General features: G+C 56.1%; 1 protein-coding gene across 1 annotated transcript in view; it reads right to left on the bottom strand.

Moving 5' to 3' along the window:
- SLC26A9 (solute carrier family 26 member 9) overlaps positions 1-7654 on the bottom strand; it is a 28322-nt gene extending 20668 nt beyond the window's left edge. Inside the window, exon 1 of the mRNA XM_026480497.4 lies at positions 7467-7654. The gene's annotated coding sequence lies outside the window, so the exon portion shown is untranslated. The remainder of the gene's footprint in view (positions 1-7466) is intronic.
- Between the last annotated feature and the right edge of the window lie 856 nt (positions 7655-8510).

The raw sequence follows: 8510 nt of genomic DNA on the forward strand, positions 1-8510 counted from the left end.
TCTGGTTCTGCCCACAGCAGGGTTTTATTCTGGTTTTCCCCACCCCCACCCAGCAAGGTGCCTCCCTTCCCGCTTTCAGGTCTTTCCACCAGACTCACTTCTTTTGGTGGCCTTCCTTCCCAGGCACTGATGATGCACACACTTGTCCTGGCTGTTTTGCTTGGCACCCAGCACGTGGCTGGCACGCCACACCTGTGATGTCACTGTCACCCCCGCCAAACACCAGGCAAAGAGGAGGTGGGAGTGCAAGCTCAGGAGTCATCACAGCTGGATATGAGCCCGTTGGTCCTGTCCCCCGCCCCCAACCCTGGCCCCTGGTGCCCCCACAAGCCCCCTCTCCCTCCCCAGACCTCAGTTTCCCTGGGAGAAAGGCTCATACCATTCAGCCAGTCAGCTTGGAAGAAATACAGAAAATGGCCTGCCCAGAGGCAGAGGGATGGCAGAGGTGACCTCAGGAGGACCCTTCTTGAAAGAGACACCTAGGACTTCACCAACAGGTTTTCCCAGGGGGATAATGGCGCGTTTGGGGAAATCTGGATGGTCTGAACCGGCCGGCTCTCCCACGGCTTCCTGTGTCTAACCTTTCCCCCACCCTTGTGTGCTGGTGTTTCTCTCCTCCTTGCTTTTTGCGCAACCTTGCTGATGTTCCAGGAGCTGAACAGGGCAGAGCTGGGTGCCAGGGCCCCTGAGGCCCAGACGAGCTCCCTGTGGGAAACATCCTCCCTCCCTCCTGCAATGATAGGTCCCTGCTCCTGTCCCCTGCTCCTGGCAGCTGGGAGAAGCCCCTGGGAGCACCTTGGAGGAAGGGGGGGAGAGGGAGGAGGTGGGGCAGGTTTGAAGGAAGGAGGTGGGGAGTGTGGGGTGGCTGTGGCCAGTTTGGCAAAAGATTTGAGATGGGGTTGAAAGTGAGAAACCACTCAGGGAGCTAGGGACGTCCCTTGGCTTCCTATGAAAGAACGTGGGTGCATAGGGGTTATCGGAGGGGAGCAGGCTGGTGGATGGCTTTCGTGGAAGAGAACATGGCAGAGAGATGGAAAGTACGGTAACTAAGGGTCCAGACACCTGACTTCTGGTCCTGGCTTTATGGTGAGGCGAAACAGACATCACCTCTCTGAGCCTTGGATTCCTAGTCAGTAAAATAGGAGTAACATATCGATCTCACAGGGTTGTGAGCGTCAGATGAGTTATGGGCAAGAAAGAGATACCTAAAACGCACAAAAAATGAGGCAAATGTGAGTTGCGATAATCAGTACGATTGTACCCAAGCTGATGAAGTTTGGGCTGGTGCATTCCATTCATTTGGTCGTGGGACCCCGGGGCCCATCAGAACCTATAAGCAGGGGCGCCTGGGTGGCTCAGTCAGTTGAGAAGCTGCCTTCTGCTCAGGTCATGATCTCAGGACCCTGGGATCAAGCCTCACATCCGGCTCCCTGCTCGGCGGGGAGCCTGATTCTCCCTCTTCCTCTGCCCCTCCCCTCCCCTCTGCTCATGCTCTCTCTCTCTCTCTCAAATAAATAAATAAATAAATAAATAAATAAATAAAATCTTAAAAAAAAAAAAGAACCTATAAGCAAGGGCTGTATGCCTAGCAAACCCCAGGGTGCTCTCCACCTGGGAGGGGGCCAGGGAATGAATCTGTCCACAGCACCTACGCCCAGCCCCTCGCCTGGTGCTTCGTACGCACTCACCAAATGCTTGTGGAATGAATCCAGAAATGGTGTTTTGGAGAAGACATGGGCAGGAATGAGTAAGAGCAATAGCATGGGAGACATTTCAGTGGGAGAAGTGAGAGACAGAGCCGTGTAAGGAAAACCAGCACACGCTTTAGAGCCAGAATGACCTGGGTTCAAAGATTCGGTTTCTTCATCTGTAAATGGGGATAATAACAGTCCTGGCTGGTTGCCAGGAGGATGGAATGAGACTGTGTGAAGTGGCTGGGCTTCCCAGGCACCCAGTAAATAGTAACGGTGGTGATTACTATTATTAAGATGGGAGGGTGCTTCCTTCCTCTTAGGAGAGACCATTCAGAGGCTTCCAGGCCTTCGTCCTCCAGTGAGGCAGGTGCCCTCGCTCCTTCTTCTCCTCCCCACCCTCTCCAGGGGCTGCAAGGGTCTAGCTTTCCAGGTGGCTTCCCTGAGCCCTTTGGGAGCAATGAGTGAGGAACATAATTGTCCAGAGGAACCAGAGCCCCAGCCTGGCTTGGGAGAAGGACTGGAAGGGGTCTTTCCCTGCCATCGAACAGACTGCCTCCAAAGGAATAGCTAAGATGCTCAAGGGGAGCTGGACCCGAAGAAGGGGGCCCTTGGAAGAGCCCCTTGGAAGAGGGAGTGATGGGAGATCTTGCTTCTGTGCCCCTGGCAGGTGGTGGGTGGCCCCTGAAGCTCCTTCCCAGGCTGCTTTCAAAGGTTCTAAGTTCTGGTAGTGTGTTTGTGGGGGAGGGGGTTAACATCTGATTCCACAGAACCCTGCTAACCCAGCTCCCCCTCACTTCCCCATTTCCTCAGTGGGATCTTCCTCTCTGTCACCCAGGCCACCCCCACATTTGTCCCTGCCCTTTCTCTCCCCACCCCGGCCTCCACCTTCGGCTGTTCATCAGATCTCATTGCTATTTCTTTCCAGTGTCCCTCCTGTCCCTCACCCCCTCAGCTCTTATCTCACACCTGGACTATTGCATGAGTCTTCTGACTGATTTCCCCGTCTCCAGCCTACACCCCCCGATCAGAAACCCTCGGCCTCCTCATTCCCAGGAGGGTCAAGCCCAAACTCCTTATTTTGGTGTGTTTGTTCTTCCACCATCTGGCCCTGTGTTGGTGGAGTTTGTAGAATGGTTGGCTAGGTCCCCTGGCCCCATTCGGCACCCCCAGACAGGCTTGGCTCCATTTTACCCCTGTGCTCTGTCCACACTTTCCTCCTTACCTCTTTTTTTTTTTTTTTTAAGATTTTATTTATTTGACAGAGAGACAGCCAGTGAGAGAGGGAACACAAGCAGGGGGAATGGGAGAGGAAGAAGCAGGCTCCCAGCGGAGGAACCCGATGCGGGGCTCGATCCCAGGGATCTGGGATCACGCCCTGAGCCAAAGGCAGACGCTCAATGACTGAGCCACCCAGGCGCCCCTCCTCCTTACCTCTGATGCCCTGACTCATTCTGTCTCCCTAGACCTGCCCATCCTTAAGATCTGCTTATGTTCCTCCTCCTCCCCACCCCTCCCTCTCCTCTTTGTCTTGCTCTCTTCCTCCACCTCCTCCTCCTTCTCCTCTACTGTGAAGTCTTTCCTGACCACCCTGGTCTAGGATCTCTTTTTCTCCTCTGACCTCCCTTTACTTGAGCCTCTCCAGCCTGCACACCAATGTTGGCTTTGGCTACTCTCGGCTGTCACTTCCAGGGATGGGAAGGAGGCAAGGGGGCCGTGGTGGTGGAAATCCTTCTGGAAGGGGGAGGCTTCCTACAGAGGGGGCCAGATGCTAGGGGCGTTCCCGCTTACATGGGCTAACCGAGGAGAAAAAGCCCCCTTGCTTTACTGGAATGCAGAATCTGTCCGTTCCCATATGCTCTGCTGGTTCCTCTCTGGAAATAGGGTGGTACAGGCTCTGAAGGGGAGAAGGCTCTGGAAGCTCTCCCCATCCTGAGCGTGTACCACACAAATAAGGTGAACCCAGCAGCTAGCTCGACTCAGGTGGTTTTGTCTAGAAGGGAACTTACGTCCGAGGCTGGTCTAATCCTCTCCTTCTGTGGATAAAGAGACTGAGTCTTAGAGGGAGGTGGTATGGGGATGCGAACGAGGACTTTGACTCCATCTTAATTGCTCCTGTTGGGTCCCAGACCTTCTAGGGACGACCCTGCTCTGGCTGTCTGGGGGTTGTCCCCTCGGTGGCATCCAGAGTGCCCCTTTCGGAACGCTGCAGCTGATGAAGTGGGATTTCTGGGTGCCACCTCTCCTCTCGAGAGCTCTGTGGGGGGCTCTGACTCCTCTTTGGGCCCTTGGCTTTCCAGGGACAGTGACAGACAGAGTGGCAAATCTGCAGTCGCAGGAGCCACCCCAGCTGCCGGTGAGGAGGTGCCCTGGTCACACTTCCTAATTCCAAGAACAGGGTTTGGGGGGTGGGGCTTCGGAGGGGGGTTACTTCATCCCTGCCAGTTCTGTGGGCTGAGGGGGAGAGGGGGATGGGAGAGGCCAGGTGGCGGGAGTCACCGCCTCTTGTGGACCGCTCTGGGGTTCCTGCTCTGGGGTTCCCGGGGAGTGAAGGGGCTCCCACCATGCTAGGTTAGGGGTGGGGAAGTGAAAGAGGGAGCAAGCAAGGGAGAGGTGTAGGGGACGTGAAGACTTGATCTCTAGTTAAACAAACACAGCCCTGCTGAGTGATCACATCGCTGAAACTAGTCGAGGGCTCTCTTGCCATAGGTGTGTATCAAGGAGCCCTGCCTCTCGTCAAACACTGTCAGCCCCTCTCCGCCTCCCATCCCCCACCGGATCAGGGGTAAATAGCAGGTGCCATGTGACAATATGGAGGAACAAAAGGGTGCCCCTGCCGCCTCCCCTTCTGTGGAGAGGAGGAGGGGCGGGTCCCAATTTACTGGAGAGACCTGGTTGGGGGGGAAGCTGTGGGGCTTAAGGGAAGTAGAGGGCCAGAAGGAAAGTGCATGCAGAGGGTAGGAGAGGTGGGTGTGTGGACAAGTTCCAAGGCTTGGCAGGGAAATGGGGTCACATCTGGGGCAAGGGGGATTCAGGGGTTTTGTGGAGCTGAGGAGCTGGTGGGGAACAAAGGGGAAATAGACTCTGTGTGGGGGGGTATGGGCTGAGTAGACCTCCTCCTGGTCTTCTTCGTGGGGGGGGCCCTCATCAGGATCTTAAATAACCCGCACAGTGAATTCATACAAAAGAAAGCCCACAGGTACCTCTTCCCAGGTATATGTCTGACTAGGTCTGTCTACATCAGTAGAAAACTGTGCGCAGAGATGGGCTTGGGCACAGTGCCCGAGTTAATGCATGGAAAGGCTTGGAAGGATGCCTGGTGAGCGTGCAACCAATTCTGACCCTGTTATTATTCTTATTTCTTCGATTACTCTAGAGGATTCTCTTCCTTTCTCTGCAACCTTGGGCAGGTCGCTCTGCCTTTCTTGGCCTTTCTTTTCCTATCCGGCCCAGTCTACCCCGCCCATCTTCTTGCCTTTGTCCCTCTAAAATTTCCCAGAACTGGTGAGAAGAAGGGTGGAACATCTCTTTAGATGAGGGTAGAACATCTCGGGAGCAGGGAGGCAGAGAGCCATCTGTGGGGTTTTGGTCAGGTCTGGAGGTGATCCTGTCATTGTGGCCCAGGCTGACTTCCTCCTCAGCCCTGCTCTGCTCTGTGTGTGTGTGTGTGTGTGTGTGTGTGTGTGGTGGTGGGTTCTTTGATGGGAACCTGTGCCAGGCACGGGAGCAGCCCCGGCATGGCCAGCTCACCCTGGCGTTCTTATCACTTGTCCTAACCTGGGCGGTCGCTGTGTTCTGGGGAAAGGAAAGGTCACTTTGAGGTTTCCCTTTTGCTTTAGCTGCTAGTTGCTTCCCGCCGCATCCAGGGTGGGAGCCACAGGGAAAGAGCCATCTCTGAGTGGCTGGTGGGTGGGTGGGGGGAGTTGGGGATGGGGTAGGAGGGTTGGCGTCTCAGCTGGGGACTGTGTCCCTGACAGGCGGAGTGAGGGTATAGGGGCTGTAGGTCTCCAAGGCATTTTATCAATATCCTTTTATATCTATTGCCCCCATGTTTCTTGGGCAAACCTCTCATCCCCTTCTCACCCTGCATAATTTCCTCATCAGTCACGTGAAGGGGAAGATGAGATGTCCCTGAGTTGTCTTTGTGCTCGCCGGTGGTTCTAGGGACGGGTACCCTTGCTGGGGAGAGGTTCACTGCTACCACCCCCAAATCCCACTCCTTATCTCTACGCCCACTCTCCCCTCCTTCTCTGCTCTGCCTGCTGGGGATAGGGATGGGTGCTGGGCTGAGGAAACAAGCTCCAGTTAAAGGGATTGAGGTCAGACTTTGAAAAGCACTTTCCAGCAGGGGAGACCTGACCAAGGTCACGGGACACTTAAAATAGACTTCTGGAAGTCTGCAAGGAGAGTAGGGTTAGTCTTAGTGGAAGCGGGCAAGTGGACAAGGAGACCAGGAAAGGACCCTGCTGGTCTCGTTCAAGGAATCCAGAGCTTAGCCAGCACTGAACTGGTCCCTCCTTCCCTCAAAGAGCTCGCTGGCCTCAGACTCGGGTTGTTTGGTTCGGTTCAACACATACTCTCTAAACGCCAATGATGTGCCAAGACTCTGGACGTCAAGAGATAAAAAAGAGTCCATCTCTGCCCCCAGGGATTTATACAGATGAGCACCTAGAACAGTCATCCAGGCCCGGGAAACACCCGGAAGAGGCTATCACGGTGATGGAGGAGGCGCGTTCACCCCACGCTGCCCTGGAGGGCTTTGCCAGGTTCTGCGCCCCGGGACTGTGGGGCTCTGGCTGTGAGGAGGCAGTGGGGAGGATTGTGAGGCTCCGGGCCGGGGTTGTCTGTGTGAGTGAAGCCATCCAGGGGCATAGCCCTCCCTCAGTCCGCCCTACTTGGGGCGCGCTCCCACTCCGAGGGGCACACTCTGAAAGTGGGTCTTCCTCCTGGTGCCTCAGATCCAGTGGGGCCAAGTGTAAGTGGGGAGTTTATGCTAGAAAGAGAAGAGATTTGCTTGACCTAGGCTGGGGACCTCACTGGCTGATTTTGAGGAGTGGGGGCACTGTCTGAGGGTGACTTGGGACCCCTCACAGCCCCAGGATGAGTCCAGTTCCCCCGGACTGATGGAGCTGTGCCCTTGCCGCCCCTCTCCTAATCCTCCAGCTCTCTTCCTTCCGCCGCCTCCAATCTCTCAGGATTAATGGGGACAAATGGGATTCCATGCCGCCCATACGGGTGCCCTGAGCTGGTGGAGAGGTGAATGAATAAGAGAACATCTGGGGGGGGGGTGGCAAAAGGAGGGGGAGACAGCCACACAGAGCAGGCTGGTGAGCCAAGCATTACGAGCTTTTTGCTTCCAAGACTTGAAAAGAGGGAAGAGTTGCGGCCAGCGGCTTCAAAGGCTGGCGGCCCGAGGACCATCCAATATTTTTGTTCTTTGCGAAGGAAAGCAGCCCTTGTTTCCCCTCACTCTGTTTTGGGGTCTGGCAGACCTCCTCCATGAGAGCCCCCATCCCACAGCCCCGTTTGGCCTCCTGCCCTGTAGCTGAAGTCCTTCCCTGGAAGTGAGGACCCAGGGGGCTCCTCAGAGGTGGAGGCTGGGGGCTGCTCTCAGACTCAGGGGCCACAGCGGCTTTCCCCCTGGGGCTCAGGTTGACAAACAGCCCAGACCCCCAGGACTGGTGGGCTCCTGTCACACCCCATCTCTGTGTCCCTGCTGCCCCCCCTCTTCAAAGGATGACCCCCAGCCTGGTGGGGGGTGCGGGTGGGGCTTACCGGTGGGAGAGCGGAGCCGGCGGGCAGGGCTGCAGGTGTGTCTGGGGAGTAGGCAGCCGAAAGGTGTTCCGAGGTGTGCGAAAGGGCTCTGCTCAAATAATCCAGGGAGGCGTTTATAAATAACTTCACCTCAGGGCCACGGGGTGAGCCCCGGCTTCTGATTGGCTCCGAGGGGAAGTGGTTTTGAACACTACACCATAGCTAAGCCTGAGGAGATAGGAAAAGGAGATAAGGGGAAAAGTTCCTAAATGAACAGCCCTTTTTTTGTTTTACCTGAGGAGCAGAGCTGTTTGATGGGAGCTTGGCACTTCCTAAATCCACCCCGAAGACAATAGGTCACATTCAGCGGGGCCCCTGCCCCACAGGCTCCCCCAAGGCGGCCAGGTGGAGGCTGAGGAGGGGACAAGGCAGACCCCTCTCCGAGCTTGCTGTCCTGCTGCTCGCAGGGCTGGGGTCAAGCCAAGGAGGCTCTTGGACAATGGAACCCATTGAGGCCACCCGAAGGGTGGGGTCCTGGGCTGCTTGCTTTGAAGAATGGAGAGCTGGGCGTGTGTTGGGGGGACAGTAGACCTCTGAGCACCCCTGAGTGAGGGGACGAGCCATGGCTGGGAGGCCCTGAGGGCCCTCGGGACGTTCTGGGCTGCAGTAGAGACCTGGTTCCCAGTTCTGTCCCCAGCCCTAAGCCACTCATCAGCTCTGCGGCTTGGTCTGTCCACCAGTGCCACAGAAAGTATGCCTCGCCCTCCTAACTTGCCAGCTGGGATGCAGGGGGGACACTGGGGTTTAGGATCAGGTAAAGGGGTTCAAGAAACGGGATCTACCACAATTATAGGTAAGATGACTGGGGGCTGGCAAGTCTCTAAATCGTACGCCTTTGTCACTTGCAGGAATGAATGTCTGCTTGGTCATGGCTCTGCTTAGGCTGCTGCCTGCCTTCTGGATTAGAGCCGCCTGCCCATCCCAGGCCCACTGAGCACTGTGGGAGAGCCTCAGAGAAGGTAAATAGGAGGGTTGGGGAATTTCTTGACATATCTCCTGGGAAGG

Source organism: Ursus arctos, unplaced genomic scaffold (assembly GCF_023065955.2).
Source record: "Ursus arctos isolate Adak ecotype North America unplaced genomic scaffold, UrsArc2.0 scaffold_2, whole genome shotgun sequence".
NCBI classification, from domain to species: Eukaryota; Metazoa; Chordata; class Mammalia; order Carnivora; family Ursidae; genus Ursus; species Ursus arctos.